Below are 22,720 nucleotides of genomic sequence, written 5' to 3'. Positions count from 1 at the left end.
TTTGAATTTAAGGATTGCCTCTTGGAGAAAGTGGACAGCTTCACACCAAATACAAGAACACAGAAGAAACTAAAGCTAAAATATGACTCCAGATATCAGTTAGCTCAAGATCAAATTATGCTAGGCAGCCTGTCATCTGTGACATCATCCATTATGTATGACAATGTATTCACGAACCGCAGTCCTTGGCTATGCTTCCCTTGCAGACCAACCCATGGACTGAGCAGCACAGATATAAGGTCATATCTAAGAAAGTTCCTCCAAAAGCTATCACTCAATTTTATTTTAGCAAATAATTGGATAATCTTAAGATCCTCCAGAATATTTCTTAAAGAGAAGTTCAATAGAAGAAATTTATGTACTAAAATTCCTATCATTCCAGCTTTTCTCTAAAATAAAACAAGTCAGCTTTCATCAAAGAGACATTCAAAGGAAGCTCTTTTTGCCCAGTTCATTTCTCTTATCCTTGAGGCTGAAGAGAATTTAGCAGATTCTGGGATAATTCCAAACAGACCCATTTTTGGTGTTGAGTTATCTCACTATCTAAATCATACTCCAACTACCTCTGGCAATCAAGCAGAATGCCAAAACCCTTTCAGAGAATAGGAAACTTTCAACATACCCTGTTTCTGCAGAACCCAGTTGTCTTGAGAAAGAAAAGCTCTCTTTATCACCATTTCAGAAGAGTACACTGAAATGTTTGCCATTTTGGAATTCCTATTTATTTAGTATTTTATTTATCTATCTATCTATCTATCTATCTATCTATCTATTTAAGTAATCTTTACGCCCACCATGGGGCTCTGACTCACAACCCCAAGATTAAGAGTTACATGCTCTACCGACTAAGCCAGCCAGGCATCCCTATTTCTGTATCATGTTTTAGTTGTGAGTTCTCAAAATTTTCCTCTCTTTGGGAGAGGTGGTCGAATACTTTGTAAATTTATTAAATCTAGGGTTGCATAACACTAGTTACTACAGAGAGGAATTTGGTAGGCAGGGTCCATCTTATATGGCAAGTTGGTAAAGAGAATTGTTAATTGACAAAGGAGGTTGTCCTCGTAAGGCAGTGTCGCCTACATATCTGTACTACAATACTGCCTCCAAAGAAGCCTTAGATCAAACCTCTACAGAAAATGAGAATAACACAGGAAACATGTCTTCCATGTTGCCAAAGAGGCATCCATGAGACCCTGCTTTTTAGAAAACTGGCTTGGGTCTCCCATTTGGAAAGTGGTCCTTAGGTGGTTTGGGTAGGGGAAAAGCTTCATTCTTGGGGTGGAGAACTGCCCTGAACAAAATGGTGTATCAGGGCCACCCACCACCAGCAGAGGCTTCAGGAAAGGAATGTCTTTTGGAGAGAGTTGGTGCCCTAAGCAGAGTGGAGACTCCCCCTCAGTCAACTCTACAAGTACTAATCCCATGTTGGATTGGGAGCAAACCTAGACTCGTGTGTGTGTGTGTGTGTGTGTGTGTGTGTGTGTGTGAGTGTGTGTGTGATACCTGATCTTCTTTTCCAGAATTACCCACACAGAACAAGGACAAATGTCTTGCCTTGGAGAAATTGTACATGGCTTTGAACTCAGACTGACCTTAGCTGGGATCAGGCCTCTACCACATACAAGCGATGTGCTTTTGGGCAGGTTTCCTTAGTCTTTCTCAGTCTCAATTTCCTCAGTCATAAAATGGGAATAATCATAGCCATTCCACAGAGTGGTTGTGAGGAAGAGAGGGGACATTGTACATTGCTCAGTGCAGTACCTGTCACATAGTAAGCCTGTAACAAAGGTTACCTGTTATCATTGTGATGATCTTATCTGTGGGCCTGCATTCCATGTTTTGGCAGAAACCAGTGAGAAAACTCTACTCAGCAAGAACAAAATCACTGTGTATACCACGTTTGAGGCCAGAAGAAAAGCCAAAAGAATGTTGTAGTTAAAGAGAGTCCAAATGCAGCCCTAGCTCTTCTGGATTCCCAAATGGGCTACCCAAGGTAGAGTTGTCACAGTTTGTGACTAGACCATTGTATAAAAGCCAAACACACCGCTTGCTTTGAAGGAGTTCTTTTCACAGGGGTAATTGGCAGAGACTGATGCAGTCAAGAGTCAAAGCAGTGTAGATTCTTATTGGGAAAGTGTGCACAGAGCAGAGACTCCTGGCAGAGGACAGGGACACTTACACTGTAACATCAGATCTGTGGTCTGCTGAGCCATAGAAACAGGGCCACAAGGGCAAAAGCTTAACAGTAAAAATTAATGCCAGTGGAAGTTTAAGGACACTAGTCTCCAAGAAACATGAAAAATTCACATGTGCTGTAGGACAGCCTGTTCCTTTAGTGCCTGAGATCATCGTCAGATTCAATCTTTTCCCATAATAATATATTACCCCTATTAATTTGCAGATGCCTGGGTGAGATAATATGAAAAGTACTAGATGCTGTGCAAATGGCCACTTATCCATAACTAGAAATTACGTATGTGGTAATTAGTTGGCTGTAGCTAAAACTGCGAGCCCCAACACGTCAATCTTGTACTCCACGGCATTAGATGCTTGAGCAATTTTATTTCAGTTTATTTTTTAAACTGTGTTTGGCAACTGCCCAATAATACTGAGAGTGAAGCAGTCCCCCCACCCCAGCTCTGCATTTAGCTTGTTAAATAAGCTCCTTGAGCAGTAAGGGCAGAAGAGTGAAATCTTTTTCCCCTTCAGTTAACCTTTCCTTAATTGGGCAACAATGCATATTTCCATTCCTGACAAAAGAGAAATGCAGTTTTGGTTTTCCAGGAGCATGCTATTAAGACTGCAATTCATTTATCTAAATTCTAGCTTCTTAGGCACGCAGACTTAACATCAAAGAAATGAGCTCACTTAGATATACGTACTCATTTTCATACTTGCTTCTTCAGACTTCCCCTTTCTTGCTTTTTCAGCAAGCAGATATTTAAAATCATCAGATCAAATACAAAAACACCCTTAATTGTCTTTTAAAGTTTACTTATTTTATTTTGAGAGAGAGCGAGTGAGTGCAAGTCAGGGAGGGGCAAAGAGAGAGGAAGAGAGAAAATTTCAGGCAGGACACGGGGCCAAAAGGAACCATGAGATCATGACTTGAGCCAAAGTCAGATGCCCAACTGACTGAGCCACTCAGGTGCTCCCAAAAAACTTTTAACTTTTAAACATTAGCCTTTTATTCACCTCAGCATCATTCAGATTTGTGATTGAAGTAATAGCCAAAAACAGCTATTTGAGTGATTATAATTGCACAAATATTTTTGAAAGAATAGTGAACTCAAATAAGACATTACTGGTGAAGTGTTCTGAGTAATTAGTTGCACAAGTGTATTCACAATGGAGAGCTTTTGTTCACTTTCATATTCCCACATAGTAGGTGCTGTTTAAACATCTGGAATGGATTTGCAGATTCAAAAATTACAAGCTACTCCATGGACTAGGGACAGAGGTTTTCACACATCTGTTTGTGTGTCTCAGTACTGACCCAACATCTGATATTCATTGGTCAAGAAAAAAAAATGAGAAAATGGAAGATATACAGTGAAAATTTTTATATATTTGAAATTTAAAGGGCTGACTTTTATTCCAAGATTTTGGTCTTCTATTTATCTCCATATTTCTTTTATTTTTTTAATTGCACTTGTCCATGTAATCTACATTCTGGGAGCCACTGCTGGAATGCCTAGAAACATGAGAGTCAGTCAGTTGAGAATTGGCTGAGCTCAGTATATTCATACTGTGCAGGCCACAGAAAAGCTGCCAGCTTTAGGTTAATAACAATCTGGCTGATCTGGCTGAAAATGACCCCAGATGGAGTCCAGTCTCTTGTCCTTCTTCTGGTCTATTAAATCCACTCCCTCCCTGAATCCTGACCATCACTAGGTTCCTTAATTAAAAAAACCCATTTTTTAAAGTTTATTTATTTACTTAGAGAGAGAGAGAGAGAGAACAGAGGAGGGGCAGAGAAAGACAGAGAATCCCAAGCAGGCTCCACACTGTCAGCACAGAGCCCAATGTGGAGCTTGAACTCACAAACCATGAGATCATGACCTGAGCTGAAATCAAGAGTCGGACACTTAACCGACTGAGCCACCCAGGCACCCTTTAAAATACAGGAAACCTTGGACCAAACTCATCCTTTATGAATAGTGAGTGAGGGCTGGGTAAACCATGCTGAAACCTGTATGACAAAATAATCCCTGAATGAAAATGGAGGGAAACAAATATTCAAATATTCTCTCCTTCCTAAAGAAAAAAACAAACAAAAAAACAATAATCAGCCAACATAAGAAATCTGTATGCAGGCAGCGTCATTTTGATTCAGCTAGACATTTTCACACTAGTAAAGAAAACGTTTTGGCAAAGAATTATTTTAAACAAGAAGTAAAACACAGAGTTCCAATCTTAGCTAAGGCCATCTGTTATAACCCATATGAAAGCACACTGGAAGGAAATCTCTGTATCCATTGCATTGTAGTATTATCGATTCTCTTTGGACCTCTTAACATTGAGCCCCAAAGTCAGTACTGTAACTGTAGCACATCTTGGGCTGAACTGCCTAAGAAATTGCATTCCCTAAAGAAAGGAAGAGCATGAGAATCCTCTGAGGAGGGAGATCCTCGTGGGGACTCTGGTTATGAGTCCAGCCCACAAGGATTTCAGATTGTTTGAAGTGTTTATGGTTCTATCCAGTTTTTCATCATTGAGGGGAAAAAACCCCACTACAAAGTCCTCACTTCATAGAAGATATTTTCAGATCCATATTTTAGATAATTCCAAGTTCTTTTACACAGAGAGCAAGATATATATAAAACTGTCACTTTGAAAAAGTCCTAGGGAAAAGTTAATCTGAGTTTATAATCCTATCTACTAGGATTATTATCAATAGCCATCCCTTCCCCTCTTCTCCCCCATAACTCTGATTAAATGAGAATCTTCACAGTGATTCTTTTGACTACATTTTATACCATAAAGAAAGTAGGCTTTCTGGATTTGACACGTGGAAAATTTTAGTTTTAAAAAGTCTATGGAATTGAGGGTAGTGATTATAAAACAGAAGTTTGGGGCAAGACCTTGTGGCAGTCTCCTCCTCTCCCATCTTGGTTGTTTTGGTCATTTCTCATGCTCTCCTACTTTCTCATGTTCTTCTCCTTCCTTCATGTAGTACTTCCTACTCCTCCCCACCCCAGAGTCTGAGGAGGCATTATTTAGTGTAATGAATAATGGCTTTTCAGTAGCTCTTTGACACTCACAAAGTATGTTCACTTTCCCGCCATATTTCATCCTCACAGAACACATGCAGCAGATAATCTTATTATCCTCAATGCCTTGATGAAGAAAAAATAAGAAATTGAGGTTCAGAAATGGGTCACAACACCTAGAAAAAGTGGCAGAAGTGAAACTCCTATCAGTTTTCCTAATTTCATATCCTGCATTTTAACTAGCATTGGAGGCTAAAGAAGTCAGCACTACGTAGTCTGAGGTAGGGATCCCAACTTTGTTGGTTAAACATACTTTCTTTTTTTCTTCCAATTTGTGGAGATTTGTAACTCCCTGAGTTCCTAAGAGATGCTAAAACAACAACAATGAATCTGAGGGTAGCAAAGACCTCATCATCCAATTCTCTTCCTCTCAGGAAATGTCAGCCAATAGCGGGAAAGGGGCAGTGGGCAAGCCAAGTAAGGGTCTGAAAGATACAGGGAAATGTACAAAATCAGGACAAAAGTAGTAGTATCAATCCATTGGCTAAATCAGAAAGCTGTGCCCTGGAGCTGGAGAAGCAGGGCAAGAAACCAAAAAGAGCACCCTCTAGGGGTGGGAGAAGACAGGCTACCAGCACCAACCTGAACCCCTAGCACATCTTGCCTGTCCCACACAGACAGTGTTTGAACAGAACAGACGAATGTACTGATTCTCAAAAGACAAACAAACAACCAAGATTATGCAAACATTTCAGGAAAAGTTAACACCTTGCAACAAAGGCCAAAATTCAACAAATAAAGAATTTTGAAGAATAAGATGTAAGAGAACTCACAAGGTTTCAGAATAAGTGTAAAAATATCTCTGGAAAAGTGTAGGAAACTGTAACTAAAACAGTTAATTAACTGAATATTGTAGAAAAAAAATTTGATAATTAAACTAAAAGGATCAGTTTGGGAGTTAATAGTAGAATGGACACATAATGAGTAGCATTTTGAAATACCAAGCTGAAGAATTGTCTCAAAACATAGTAGGAGGGGGGCCTGGATGGCTCAGTCGGTTGAGCATCTGACTTCGGCTCAGAATGTGGTCTCGTGCTTCATGGGTTTGAGCCCTGCATTAGGCTCTGCACTGGCGGTGTGGAGCCTGACTGGGATTCTCTCTTTCTGCCTCTCCTTCATTTGCTCACATGCTCTCTCTCTCTCTCAAAATAAATGAATAAACTTAAAAAAAAAAAAACAAAAAACATGGTGGGAAACGACAAAGAGAATATGAAAGAAAAGTTATCAAAGATTGAGTCACAGATTCCCATAGCCATTTAATAGGGGTTCCAGAAAGAGAACAGAGAATATAAGAGAAGAAATAATTGAAGAATTAATAAAATAAAATTTCTCTCAGAAAAAAATTCATATTGGTGTCTAATGGGATTTAAGCAGGAAAAATGAAAAAAGACTTTACATCTAGATCCATTCTTGTGAAATTTCAGAACAAAAATAATAAAGAGGGTATTCTAAAGGCTCTAGAGAGTTGGGGCACCTGGTTGACTCAGTCAGTGGAGCATGCAACTCTTGATCTCAGGGTCATGAGTTCAAGCCCCATGCTGGACATAGAGCTTACTTTAAAAAAAAATAATGAAGGCTTTAGAGAGTAAAAAACAGATAACCTACATAAGAACAAAGATAATATTAACATCAGACCTCGTCAATAATACTGAAATCAAGAAGATATTATACAACTTCAAAGCTCTAAGGAAAACAATTGACCCCCAAATTTTGACTTAGTCAAAGTATAACTTCACTTTGAAAGCAAAGACATGTTTGTAAATACAAAGACTCAAAAAATTTATCAACCATAAATCATTTCTGAAAAAATTAGTAAAGAATGTAATTGCAAATAATGAAAAATAAACCCAAAGAGAAGACCTATAGGATAGATAAAACAAGAAAGGGTGGTGTCTTAAGAAACCAAAATAAATTATACTTAAACCTTAATAATTGTTGGAGGAGCAATAAAAAAAATAACCATCAGAAATTAAAATCCCAGATGATCTCAGTGCTGGAGCAGAGGGAGCTAGTAAATGAAAGTTAATCTCACTTAAGGGCAAAGTTAAATGCTGCCTCATACCAGATGTAGATTAAAAATATGCTGAATAGGCATATTAAACATATAAAAATAACCATTAGAAAAGTAGAAATAGATTTTCTAACTTCCAAGCAGCTAGAGAAACTAAATGTAACTCAGCTCAGGTCATGATTTCATGGTTCATGAGTTCAAGCCCCATGTGGGGCTCTGAGCTGGCAGCGTGGAGCCTGCTTGGGATCCTCTCTCTCCTCTCTCTTTGCTCCTCTCCCATTCACGTGTGTGCACACGCATTCTCTCAAAATAAATAAACTTTAAAAAATAAATAAAATGTCAAAATAATGAAAATTAAAAGAAAGGCTAAAGAACTGTTCTGGATTAAAGGACACTAAAGAAACATGATAACTAAATGCAATGCACAATCCTGGAATGGAAGCAGGGGTGGAAAAAAATTGCCATAAGGCATATTACTGGGAAAAATTTGCAGATGGATTGTAGATTAGAGAATAGTAACATAACAATGTTTAATATCCTTATTTTAATAATGGTACTGTGAGGGGCGCCTGGGTGGCGCAGTCGGTTAAGCGTCCGACTTCAGCCAGGTCACGATCTCACGGTCCGTGAGTTCGAGCCCCGCGTCAGGCTCTGGGCTGACAGCTCGGAGCCTGGAGCCTCTTTCCGATTCTGTGTCTCCCTCTCTCTCTGCCCCTCCCCCGTTCATGCTCTGTCTCTCTCTGTCCCAAAAATTAAAAAAAAAAAAAAAAAAAAAAAAAAATTAAAAAAAAAAATAATGGTACTGTGATCTGTAGGATAATTTTCCTTTTCTTAGAATATTCACACTGAAGTATACGGGAATAAAGGGATATGATCTTTGCAGTGTACTCTCAAACGGTACATAAATGAAAAATAACGATGTATGTATAACTATATAATATATAATACATACCCATGACATAGGGCTACGTATATATCAAGAGACAGAATGATAAAGAATGTGGCAAAATATTAACAGATGGTGAATCTGGGTGAAAAGTATATTGGAGTCCTTTGGACTATTCTTACAAGTATTCTGTAAGTATGAAACTATTACAAAAGATAAATAATAAAGTTATAGGGCAGAAAGGAGTATAATAATCAACAGTCATAGCAATCTGAATGGATTGAGTTCCTTTATTAAAAAGCAGAGATTCTCAGGCTGGTCTAAAACAAAGCAAAATAAAACAAAGAAAGAGACCTCAACTACATGTTATTTGTAAGAGACACATTTGAAACAAAAAGGAAAATAAAGGCATTTTCCAGGCACATGCTAAGAAATAGAAAGCAAGTATAGCAACATTCATATAAAGCAAAATAGCATTCAAGATGCAATGTACCAAGAAGAAGAACAAGGGATATTTCACATTACTAGAAAGAACAATTCACAAAGAGGGTAGAGCAGTCATAAATCCATTATGTCTCTAACATTACAGCATTCATACATAAGGGAAAGACTGGTGGGCATGCAAAGAGATGTCAAAAAACTCCTCAGTTATAGTGGAAATCTCTAACATACTTCTCTTAGAGATGGATAAAGCAAGTTGGCCAAAAGTAAATTGCATATGATTTGAACCATGGTTAGAAAGCAGGTCTAATATATATAAAGAAGCTTGTGCTCAGAAAGCAAAGATTATACATTTTTTATAAATTTACCTGAAATATTGAGAGCAATGAAAATAAGCCCTTAGAAGGATGTTTTATTTCAGAATAAGTCAACCTAGATGGAGGGACCCCTTGGTCTTATAACTTTTGTTCCAGTAAAGGATAATATCGATCCCAGTCCTGTCCAAAGTACCTGCCTCAAAACCAGACACTTGAAAAATCAGATTACTGTTTTGCATATTCATACGTTTCCTTTTCATAGGAATCACACCTTCCTACAACATGTTATGCATGTGACAGCTCTAAGATCATGCTACAATGGTATAATGCCAAGGAATCATCACAGGAACTCCATGCTACTTTAGAATTTATATAGATAGGTATATGTGTATGTGCATATACACATGTATACATATATGGATGCACATGTTTTTAAGCTTTATTATGATATAATTTATATACTACCAATTTCACTCATTTAGGGTGTACAATCCAATGGCTTTAGTATCCTTTCAGAGTTGTGCTGTCATCACTATAACCTAATTTTAGAACATTTCATTGCCCCCAAAAGAAACCTTTCATCCATTAAGTCAATTCCTATTCTACCCTCTGTTCCCTCATTCTCCGAAGTGGCTGGACCATTTTATATCCCTGTCAGCAGTGTGCAAGGGTTCTTTAAAAAAATTTTTTTTTATTACATTTCTTTATTTTTGAGAGGCAGAGAGAGACAGAGCGTGAGTGGGGGAGGGGCAGAGGGAGAGGGAGACACAGAATCCGAGGCAGGCTCCAAACTCTGAGCTGTCAGCACAGAGCTCAACATAGGGCTCGAACTCACCAACCATGAGTTCATGACCTGAGCTGAAGTCAGACGCTCAACCCACTGAGCCACCCAAGTGCCCCAAGGGTTCTAATTTCTTCATATCCTCATCAAGATCTGTTATGTCTGTCTTTTTAATTACAGACATTCTAGTACATTTGAAGTGGTATCTTAATTGTGGTTTTGATTTGTATTTCCCTTGTGAGTAATGATAAGATCTTTTCATGTGCTTATTAGCTATTCATGTATCTTCTTTGGAGAAATGTCCACTCTAGCCCTTTGCCCATTTTTAAATTGGGTTATTTTTTTTTTAAATTATTATTGAGTTGTAAGGGTTCTTTATATATTCTAGATACAAGGGTCTTATTAGGTATATGACTTTCAAATATTTTCTCCCATGTGGTTGTCCTTTAATTGTCCTTTGAAGCATGAATATTTTTAATTTTTATGAAGTCATATTTATCAATCATCTAAGATATATACTTTTGGTGTTGTGTCTGAGAGGTGATTGCCTAACCCAAAGTCATGAAGATTTATTTATTCTTGTTTTGCTCTAGGGGTTTTTATAGCTTTAGCTTTTACATTTAGATCTATGATCCACTACAATTTATATTCTAAGTGTTGTCACACAACAGCCTGGGAGTTGGGAAAGGGGCCTGCTGGGCTTGGGTGGGGTAATGTGATATGTTCAGCTGTGGTCCCTTTGCTTTCTTCCAGCTCTGGTTGAAACGGTTAGAGATATTGTGAAAGAAAGGTATGTAGTGACCCATGGAATAAACCTTGTGGCCATGATTCTTTAATACTGTGTCTCACTACAAAAATCGGAGTACCTTAGGATTTGGGGGACAAGCTCCAGTAAAACCCCATAACCCAAGTTTTACTGATTCTTTGCTGATGACCAGTTTCCCAACAGATCAAATTTCTTCTGTAATGTATTGTTCTTCAATGAAAATTAATTTTCCTTCTGTATACACATCTCATTCTATGAATAAATAATTTTGTATTCCAAAGCAGAACTCTGCTTGAATTCTGATAAGTGTGATACTTATTCTCTTCTTTCCCTAGAGAATGGTGTTGCTAACCAGAAACCTGCCCCTTTGTGGGATTTTCTACTAGATTCCATAATTCTGCTAATGCTCTCTTTAGTAACTCTCCCCAGTCACTTGGCCTTGATGTTCCTAAATATTATCAGTTTGACACTCTTCCATAAAATGCAAGGTTGAACACTCCCAGGAAACATTTCACTTTGTCAGAGTTCTACCTTATTTTTGACATGTCTCAGATGATGAATTTTTTTTTTGAAGATGATGAAATCCGCTTTCTTCAAGCTTTGTATGCATTCCAACCAACCATGCAGAGAAACCCCTTATTTGATCATCAAAACTTTGAGATGGTGCAATTGCTTTCTCACAAGGTTCCTGTTGCATCACCTTCGTGCACAGGTTCCTTTTTCCTGGTCAGAATTCAGGCCAGGATGGTCTTTGGAGTCTCCCAGGAGACAAAGCTGGCTAGTAAGAGAAGCTTGAAAAAGTGTATCCTATTCATCATTTCTGTAATATCATGCCTTAGTTTGGGTTTTGTAATCAGCAGTAGGAACACATCATCTCTTCCTTCCATTTGGCCAGTAATTCTTTGATCTCTGCCACAGCAATTTCTCTATTCCTGTTTCTTTTAATTTGATGTTTTTCACATTGCTCTACCCTAAAATTCAATGTTATTTGACAAATATTTACTGGGAGTTTACTGTATGCTAAGTACTACTCTCTGAAAAAAAACATACATCTACATATAGATATATTACTTCTCAATATACTTCTACCTTTTCACCACTTCAGTGAGATCTATTCCTTTTGACAAAGGTATGTGTCACAATCTTCTCAAAGAAGAGAATCATATATACTTGTTTTTATTTCTCTTGCTAAGCAGTTTGTCTCTTGGGAAGCTCAGAATTTTGGCCAACAATGGATATAATATATACCACTATTATGGGTACAACTAATGAGCAACTGCTTTTCTCTTTAAACTTTGGATACAAAATTATATTGAAACTTTAAGAATTGCCTACAATCAAGCTCTCACTTAGTTGTTCACTCTCTCTCATTCTTTCTCTCTCTCAGATTTACAGCATTATTTTTATGATAATCCTGCCAAGGGGAGCCTGGGTGGCCCAGTTGGTTAGCGTTTGACGCTTAATTTCAGCTCAAGTCATGATCTCACACTTTATGACTTCAACCCCCACATTCGGCTCTGCACTGACAGTGTGGAGCCTGCTTGGGACTCCCTTTCTTTCTCCCTCTGGCCCTCTGCTGCTCTCTCTCTCAAAATAAATAAACATTTTTTTTTTGAAAAAAAAAAAAAAAAAATGAATCCTGTCCAAAAAATGCATCACCTGCATCTAATCATGAGGCAACATCAGACATACCCATACTGAAAAGTACTTTACAAAATAACTGGCTTACAAACTTCAAAAGTGTCAAGGTCATGAAACTCAAAGAAAGATTGAGGAATACTGTTCCAAATTGAAGGACACAACTAAGTGCAACACACGATCTTGAATTGGATCTTATAACTTTGGAGAATGTTATTGGGACAACAAATAAACTTGAATCATTTCTGAGAACTAGGTGGTAGTAATGTATCAGTGTTAATTTCCTGATTTTGATGGACATATTGTAATTATGTAGGAGAATATCCATGTTTGTAGGAATTATACTGTAAAGTATTTGTGAGTAATGGGGCATCATGTTGGCAATTTAAGACTAAATGGTGGTGGGGTGGAATTATTTTTGTTGCCCCACCCCAAAATTAACATATGATGTTGAATATGTGACTCATTTAACAGTCATACCATTATTAATTAATGATATCTATCATGGGTACAGGATATTTCTACCCATGTGATATATCTTAGTCTATATGTGACAGACCATGTGACTGATCTTAGTCTATAGACTGGTGACATCAAACAAGCCCCATTTAGCAGTGTGGCTGGCCCTGTTGGTAGCCTACCTGTCGTTCCTTCCTTCAACTCTTTCTTGTTAATAAACCCTAATTTCATTGAAATATGGATATCTAGTCCTTTCTTCCCCCAGAAAGTGAATTTTTATTGGTCTAAGCCAGTCATGGTTTAGGCATGGACATGTGTTGTATAATTTTGGCTAATGATATATGATATGTGAAAGCAGGTCTGCTGGGGTGGGAGTAGGGGTGCTTTAAGGAAAGATTTTCCCTCTTAATAACAGGAGGTCACAGAATGAAATGGCTCTTCTTCTGTTTGATGAGGCCATGCCTCCATGCCACACCTAGAAACTAAAGCAGTCATTTTGCAACCATGTGAAGAGCAAGCCTAAGGAGAAAAGCCAAGATAGTGAAGATGACAGAGCAGAAAGATAGAAAACAATCTATGTCCTTGATAATGTCACTGACTACTAAATTAAGCAAGCCTGTAATCACCCTATCCCCTTGCCTCTTATATGAGATAATAGACTTTGCTTAGTATTTAAATATATGTTCAATATGCATAATTAACATATAGTTAATATATATTTACATCTCTATTATTGTCTTTGACCAGAATTATAGATTTGGAAGTGGTCTTGGAGGTCATCTATATTCTAGTCCAACTCTTTTATTTATTTATAAGAACAGTTTAGACAAGTGAGGCACCTTGCCCAAGACCAAACAATAGTAGTTGATGAGATTCTAGAATCCAAGTCTTTGGATTCCTTTCTGAGTCCACTGTGCTGTCTACTCCTCTAAAAACAGAAAGTAGTTCCAAAACTTTCAGGACATTTTGACAGAAGGAAGGGGCATGGGAAATCTGATGCCTGGATAGGGAGTGGCTGATTTTCCTACAGTAAGTGTTCCATTCAATCATTTTTATATGGGCTTCTACCACGGTAACAAATTCCGCACTAGAGACCAGCCCCTGCCCAGATTCACAGAACTGCTGAAGATCTTTCCCAAGAAACATTTGGCTTTTATCTAATTTAAGTAAATATGAGGTGATATTTTTTCCCTTAAGCATCCACAGTTATTCAGAGAGCCACATACAGATATTCAGGCATTATTTCATATAGGAAATTTTATGGAAAGAAATTTTCACCTCTTGGGAAGTGACTTTTGAAAATAAAGACATGCAAGCATTTACTTTTCTCTCTTTACCACTTTCACACCAAGGAGGCCAAGCTGAAAAAAACAACACACAATAACAATAAAATGTTATCTAAGGCGAAAACAGCACTATTGGCAGTTACATATTGTGTGGCTTTAACAGTTTGCTTCCTTGTGTGAATTTGAATAGCACTGCCATTTTAACCACCTTAGACATGCTTTTGTCTTGAATTTTGCACCTTTTCCACAGGTTTTTATATCTTCATAAATGCAGCACGGTGTTTTGCAAAGATAAGGGCATTTTCTGGGCATTTTGCTTTTCAAATACAAAGGAGAGTGATGCACATTTTTACATTACTAGTCACTATAAATAAATATCCCACTGTCTTTTTGCTAAGTACATTGCTGATTAATCACTACAGATTAAAATAATCCCACACTGAAACAGTAATTTCTTAAGGTTAATAGAAATTGTATCCATATGGTATTGTTGTTTAAATGGCTTAATTTGCAAATAAAGGAGCAATTATAATAATCTACCTCTTAAAAAAAATAAAAGATTTATAGAATATTTTCCTTCATGAAAACAGCACCACCATCTGGAACCCTACAGTTTGTGCAATGAAAGAATTAAATTGCAAGGTTTCGTCTTGTTTTGTTTTAGCTGGTAGAAGAGTAATTTGTCTCTTCCTGAGAGATTTTACCAATAAAAATAATGCAGAAATAGCATTTTGTTATCAAGTAAGAAATAACTGTGGTCTCTGCCTCCCCTAGTCCTACCACAAGAGATTCATGTAGTTTGTGTCCTATAGAAATGAACTGATTTGAATGGTATCAGACTCTCACATGGTTTCTTTTATAGCTAAAGTTATTATAAAATTAACATTTCAACAGGCATTAATTTTATATGACCTCCTGACTGCATTTTCTTCATGACAGAAAAATACATTTTTTTCTTTAACCTCATGTTAAATAAGTTTGATGTTCCAATCTTTTCCAAGAGATTAATCTGTATACATGAAAAACAATTGAAGCAACTCTCAAACATTTAAAAAAAAAACTGTAAAAGAATTTTAAGCACTATACAAGTGTACAGAATTAAATTCGTTATAATTATTATTTAAATTAAAGGAACCATGAATAGTGTAACATATATAAGTATATACATGTGGATCAAATATAGCTTTCTATAATAGCTTTGCTAAACAGTATATAAAATTAGGCAAACTTTAAGCTCTTCAAAAATGGAAAACACTATATAACGTTTGTTAAAATCCCTACTATTCTCATGAATGGAACAAAGCAATTCATTCAAGAATCAAAAATCACACCCAACACTCTATAAACAATCATTTTCTTGTATTGTTGGATTAGGATGTTTTAATCAATGGCCTTATTGCCATTGTTTTTTCATAAATCAGCCTTAAAACTGAACACTCCAGTGTTCCATTCAGTTGCCAAAATCAGTCTCATCCTGCATCGAGCCATGTGCATCCTCTAAAGTGGAGCCAAGTACAACTGAAACAACTGTTTCCTGAAAAACAAAGGCAAAGATTCTCCAGCTATGTCAGATGAACACTACGGATAAACATGCTTTTATATCTATTCCTAAACTCACTCTTGCATTTCAGCCTCTAGTCTGTGAGTATGTTACCAATTAGCTCATTTGATCATCATTTCTCCTTTACTAACATTCAAATGGCATTTAACCTAGTGGCTAACATTTACTGAGCACTTACATACAGTGTATCAACCCTGCTCTAAGTGTTTCACATGTATTCATTCATTCTCATACAATCTTATGAAGTGGGCACTATTATTTCCTCCCACATTTAAAGATGAGGGAGCTGAGGCCCAGAGAAGTTAAGCAAATTTGCCCAGGGTCACACAACTAAGAGGCACACCATGGATTTAAACACAGGAAGTCGCATTTCTAATGCCCTAATTTAAACTACTCTAACGCTGCTTTCCAACCAGTATATGATGTCAGGGTCCTCAATGGTCTTTGACCTTGGCTACCACTTTACATTTTATTAATTTTAATCCCAGCTTATCTTGTTTTGCAGTAAATATCAAATCAATTTGTAAGCCTTTTTTCCATACATAGTATTTGTTTTTGTCTACACATGTTTAAATTGCTTTTTCTTCAAAAGTCTTTCAGTATTCAATCACTATTGAAAGCCAACTATGCAATTTCTAAAATATTATCTAACTTTCAAAACTCTATGGTTTCGTTTGGCATTATCTATCAAAATTTATGATGCACACATACTTTGAACTAGCAATTCTACTGCTATAACTTTATCATATATATATTCTCCCATATGTCCTTAAAGACAAATGTACAAGAATGTTCATTTTATCAATGTAAAACCAAAAGTTTGGAAGAAATCTAAATACCCACCCATAGGGGACTGGTTAAATAAATTAGGGCCCTTCCTTGCAATGGATACTATAACATCATTAAAAAGAATGAGTTAGAGCTTTATGTATACATATGAAAGTAGGTTCAAGATATATGAATTGAAAAAAAGATACTTAGAATATTCCTAATTACAAGAAATAAAATATATACACATATACCTATATTTAAATAGGAAAATGTCTAGTAAATGCCTTTGGAGGGCATTTGTAGGAGCAAAGACATATTTCAGTGTTACTCTTGTGCTATATAAATGCTTACTATGAACATATATCATTTTCCAATTAAAATAGAAACTAATCACACAGAAAGGAATCATTTATGCTTCTATGAGCAAAGCACAGCATTTGGAGCAAATATAGTTAATTCTGTCCCTGCCACCAAGGAAAGTAGCATTATTGTTATGGAATAGGAGCCATATACACACGCAGTTTTACTGCCAGGCAGGAATTTAAATGCTGTGAGTAGGAAGAATTCAAGTCAAAGGAGGGAAAGCATGTCTCATTAGGGTGAATAGAGAAGGTCCTGGGAGAAGCAGTGTTAGGACTGGATCTTGAGGCTTTTCACTGAGGCGGCAGCATAGGTTTAGGTGAGTGGATTCTGGACCTGAGCTCCCTGAATTCCAATCCGGCTTCAGCAATGATTTGTCATGTGATCTTGGGCAAGTTACTTAGCTTCTCTGTCCTCAGTTCCCTTGTTAATAAATTGAGGATAATAATAGAACCTATTTCACCATGTGATGGCAAGGTTTAAATGAGTTCGTACACATAAAGCATGCAGAACAGTGTGTATAATCACTACTGAAGTATTTGCTATAACAATTTAATTGAATAGGAGAAGGGCTAATTATTTTATGATAAACAATTAAAAAATTAAGTTAGAACTCTATTTTTTTTTAATTTTTTTTTTAACATTTATTTATTTTTGAGACAGAGAGAGAGCATGAACAGGGGAGGCTCAGAGAAAGAGGGAGACACAGAATCTGAAACAGGCTCTAGGCTCTGAGCTGTCAGCACAGAGCCCGACGCGGGGCCCGAACCCACGGACCGCGAGATCATGACCTGAGCCGAAGTCGGACGCTTAACCGACTGAGCCACCCAGGCTCCCCTAGAACTCTACTTTATACGTTACCCCAAAATAATTGTCAGGTGGATCAAAGATTTAAATATTAAAAAACCAAAAGGGGGTTACATGGGTGGCTCAGTTGGTTGAGGGTCCTTTTGATTTTGGCTCAGGTCATGATAACAGGGTTATGGGATCGAGCTTCCTGTTGGGCTCCATGCTGAGCATAGAACCTGCTTGGGATTCTCTCTCTTTTTCCCTCTGCCTCTCTCCCAGTAAAGATATGAAAGAAAACATAGGTGCACTAATTTATCACAGTCATGAAAGACACCTTTCTAAATATGATCTCAAAAGCCAATACCTTAAAAAATACGACAGACTGAACATATAAAAAGGAAAAACTTTTTCAACACACACACACACACACACACACACACACACACACACACACACTGCCATAATCAAAGTTCAAAGAAAAACAATGAGAAAATATTTGACTTCACTAGTGATCAAAGAAATGCAAAATAAAAGAATGATAAAACTCAGTACTACAGGTAAATGTAGCAAAATAGGCACTTGCCTACAGTGTTGACCAGAGTAGAAACAGAACTTTTCTGGACAAAAATTTGGCATTATTTTTCCAAAACTTTGAAATGTATGTGTCTTTTGGCCTAGCAATTCCACCATTAGGAATTTATCATAGGAAAATAATCAGACAAGTGCAGAATTCAAGATAGCAATCCCAAGACATGTTTTTATATCAGCAAAAAATTAGAAACAACTTAAAATGTCCATTAATAGGAAATCAGTCCAATAATTTATGACACATCCAGATAGGAAATCATACTAAGAGAGATGATTCAGATCTATATTTATTAATAAGCAAAATGACCAGATTTATTTTAAGTGAAAAAAATCAGATTGCAAAATTGTATGATTAATACAATCCTTTTTTTGTAAAAATATTTGTGGGTATGGGTGCACACACACACAGCCTGAAATAATACATATTGCTAAATGCTTAATTGCTATGTAATAAGATTCCAGGTGAGTTTCACGTTCCTCTTTATAAATTTCTGCAGTATGTATTCTTTTTTTTTTTTTTACAACGATTAGGTATTACTTTCACAGCCATTACATTTTTTGTGATGTTTTTTATTCATTTTTGAGACAAGACAGAAAGCATGAGCTGGGGAGGGGCAGAGAGAGACAGGCAGACAGGAACTAAAGCAAGCTCCACACTGACAGCAGAGAGCCCGATGTGGGGCTCGAACTCAAGAGGCTGAGATCATGACCTGAGCCAAAGTTGGACATTAATAGCCAACTGAGCCACCAGGTGCCCCACATGGCAATTTTTTTAAGCAGTATTTTTCACTGGAGAAATACAAACGAAGTAAACCTTGAAAGGTGGGCATAATACACCCCCTCCCTATCACTCACTGCCTTTTAGGTCTGTCAGTGATGTTTGCTTGTGTTTGGTAGCAGAAGAGTGAATGCAGAACAGGGGGAAAAGTCTGTTTCTATTACACATGTAAATACTTGATATGATGGCTTAACCTCTCAAGGCTAATTTAAATATAACCATCCTAGAGATTTTTTTTACTAAGGTTCAGAGGAAGAGGGTTTATAATTTCCTTAATCATCAAGTTTTTTAAAGGTTGCTGACTGGAACAATGATATTTTTGAACAGCACCATAAAAAGGCTCATGAACTATAGCAGACAAGGTCTCTCCTTCAAAGATTTAGCCTCTTCACCAAACAAACATTTATTAAGCCCTGACTCTATGCCAGGCACAGAGGATACTAAATAAGTAAAACAGAGTCTCTATTTTTAATAGGTTTACTTTCTAGCAAAGGTCAGACAGACAAGAAAGCAAATAACACTCAACTCTGCTAGATGATGAAGTAACAGTAGCAAACACAGGGGTGCAAAAAAAGTCTACCTGTGCAGCAAGTGAAAAAAAGCTTCATAATGGGGTAACTCTTGAGCTGGAGCTGTCGAGATGAAAATATTTGTCTTAAGTCAGGAAGAGAAAATAATGACAGAATATTAGCAGCTAATGAAGGAAAGATGAAAAATACACCAGGGTTGGAGTGCTCAAAGAACAGGTTGCTTTAGCTTACAAAAGTAGTATGTCCTCCTAACAAATTAAACATTATCAAAAGCACTTTCTTTTATTTTTCAAATTTTTATTTAAATTCTAGTTAACATTTGGCATAATATTGGTTTCAGGAGTAGAATTTAGTGATTCATCAGTTACATATAACACACAGTGCTCCTCCCAACAACTGCCCTCCTTTACACCCATTGCCCATTTAGCCCATCCCCCCCACCCTCTTCCGTCCATCAGTCCTAAGTTTGTTCTCTATCGTTAAGAGTCTCTTATGGTTTGTTTCCCTCTCTCTCTTTTTCCCCCTTTCTGTATGGTCACATATGTTTCTTAAATTCCACCTATGAATGAAATCATATGGTATTTGTCTTTCTCTGACTGACTTATTTTGCTTAGCATAATACATTCTAGCTCCATCCACATTGTTGCAAATGGCAATATTTCATTCTTTTTATGGCTGAGTAATATTCCATTGTACATATATGCCACATCTTCTTTATTCATTCATCAGTTGCTGAATATTTGGTCTCTTCCCATAATTTGGCTATTGTTGATACTGCTGCTATAAACATCGGGGTGCATGTGCCCCTTTGAATCAGCATTTTTGTATCCTTTGGATAAATACTTAGTAGTACAATTGTTGGATTGTTAGGGTGGTTCTATTTGTGACTTTTGAGGAACATCCGTACTGTTCTCCAGAGTGGCTGCACCAGTTTGCAATCACACAAACAGTGTAAGAGGGTACCCTTTCTCCACATCCTCACCAACATTTGTTGCTTCCTGAGTTGTTAATGTTAGCCATTCTGATGGGTGTGAGGTGGTATCTCAGTGTGGTTTTTACTTGTATTTCTCTAACCATGAGCGATGTTGAGCATCTTTTCATGTGTCTGCTAGCCATTTGGATGTCTTCTTTGGAAAAATTTCTATTCATGTCTTCTGCCCATTTCTTCACTGGATTATTTGTTTTTTTGGGGGGTTGAGTTTTATAAGTCCTTCATAGATTTTTGGATATTAACTCCTTATTAGGTATGTCACTTGCAAATATCTTCTCAAAAGCATTTAAATAAAAAGCCCAAAAGTTTCATTATTTTTCCTATCCCCATTCCTCCATTCTCACTTCCTGAGGTAATAGAATTAACAGCTTGAGTGATTCCTTCTACACTTTCTGCACCAAACACAAGCCACATGCTTGCTTTTGGTTTGCTCTACTTTGGCAAACACGGAACCATGCTACACACATTATCATTCAACTTTTAGAAAATTATCTAATGGGGTGCCTGGGTGGCTCAGTCGGCTAGGTGCCTGACTCTTGATTTTGGCTCAGGTCATGATATCATGGTTTGTGAGCTGGAGCCCCACATTGTGCTCTGTGCTGACAGTGCAGAGCCTGTTGGGGATTCTCTCTCTCTACCCCTCCCCCTGCTCTTGCTTTCTCAAAATATATAAATAAAGTTAAAAAAATTATCTAACAATCTACCCAAGGATGTCTCTCCTGGTCAATGAATATAGATTTGACATATTTTTCAAATAACTGTATATTATTGCATAGTGTGGAATTTATTTAGTTATGTTCCTATTTTTTAGATATTCAGATTGTATTCATTTCATTCTTTTCCCCTCCCAATACAAACAATGATTTTATGACCACCACCCTTTTGTGTGTCCTACCTTTTATGCGTTTTTTATTTGCATGGGATGGATGTCTGAGTATGTATTTACCAAGTCAAAGCCTGTGTAGACTTTAAATCTTAATAGATATTAAAGATACATCTAAGGGAATAGCACACTATGCTGGAAATATTCCACCCTTTCCCATTAAATTGGAACATCATCTTAACCATGAATCTATTTCTGGAGTCTGTTCTATTCCAGTGATCTATGTATCTATTTCTATGTCAATATCATATATTTTTTTATTTCTGTACTTTTTATGACTAGCTTAGTAATCTTGAACAGGATGGTATTGTAGTTAAGGACGTGGGTTCCTGAAACCAAAGGCCTAAGTTTAGATCAGATTCCACCAACTTTGTGATCTTGGGCAAATTACTTCAATACCGTCAACCATAAAAGGGGGATAATAACAGTATCTAACTCATGGAGTTGTTGTGAGGATTAAAGACTGATGTATGTAGAGTGTTCAGAGCCGTGCCTGGCTCAGGGTAAGTGGGAAGTGTTAGCTGTGATTAGGGTAACTAGTAAGGCATGTCATTGATGGGATTTAGGAAATGCTAGCCCCCAAAATGGCACCTTGGCTGAAGGAGTTTGAGAAAACAGTGGAAGCAAGGTCACTCTCAACTTCCTGTGCCCTTTCCCCCTGAAACAGCTCATAAGACTCTCAAGTGAGAGGTGTCCTCCCTACTCTTAAGGGAAAGAAGCATCCTTATCTCTGAAGACAAAGGGATCCCAAGAAGAATCCTGATGAACAGGTCTTGCTGTTTCCCCCCGTTTACCATACTAATCTCATACACTTTGACCTATCCTATTTCTTCACACCTATCTAATATTCATCAAAATAAAAAATACATAAAAATACTCAGGTCTAGAAGTGCCTGGGTGGCTCAGTCAGTTGAGCATCCAACTCTTGATGTTGGCTCAAGTCATGATCCCACAGTTGTGGGACTGAGCTCCACATCGGGATACACATTGTACATGGAGCCTGCTTAAGATTCTCTCTCTCTCCCTCTACCTCTCTTCCCTATGCTGCCCCTCTCCACTACTCATGCTCTCTCTCTCTTTAAAAAAAATACTCAAGTCTAACTGTTTTTCCTGGTCTTTATTTTCTTAAGAAGACTCTTGTGTCACATGAAACTGACATTAAATAAATCTGCATGCTTTTTCTCCTATAAATTTGTCCTTGTCAGTTTTGTCAGTTTAATTTTCAGGCCCAGCCAGGGACCCTAAGAAGGTTGAGAATATTTTTTTTCTTCCTCTACATCATCTTTCACTATTCTTACACATAGTTTTCTTGTGTCTTCACTGATTTTTATGTTTCTCAATGAACTGAAATAATTTTGTCCAGTCCCCCCTCACAAAATTTTTAGGATTCCTCTTCATATATGCATCAAATATGCATTTGGAAAAGATTACAACAGACTTATAACCATAGTTTCCTCTATGGAAGGGAGTAACCTGGGACTTCATACAACTGAATTTTTAGCATATACATATATTACTTAAAAAATAAAAATATCTTCTGAGTATTTCTTTTTTATATTAGTATTCTAAGTTTAGTATTTTAATCTGAATTGCATTCATGTATACTCTAGA

This window comes from Panthera onca, chromosome B4, assembly GCF_046562875.1.
Source record: "Panthera onca isolate mPanOnc1 chromosome B4, mPanOnc1 haplotype 2, whole genome shotgun sequence".
Classification (NCBI taxonomy): Eukaryota; Metazoa; Chordata; class Mammalia; order Carnivora; family Felidae; genus Panthera; species Panthera onca.
The sequence above is the reverse complement of the archived record's forward strand: the minus strand, read 5'-3'. Positions refer to the sequence as shown.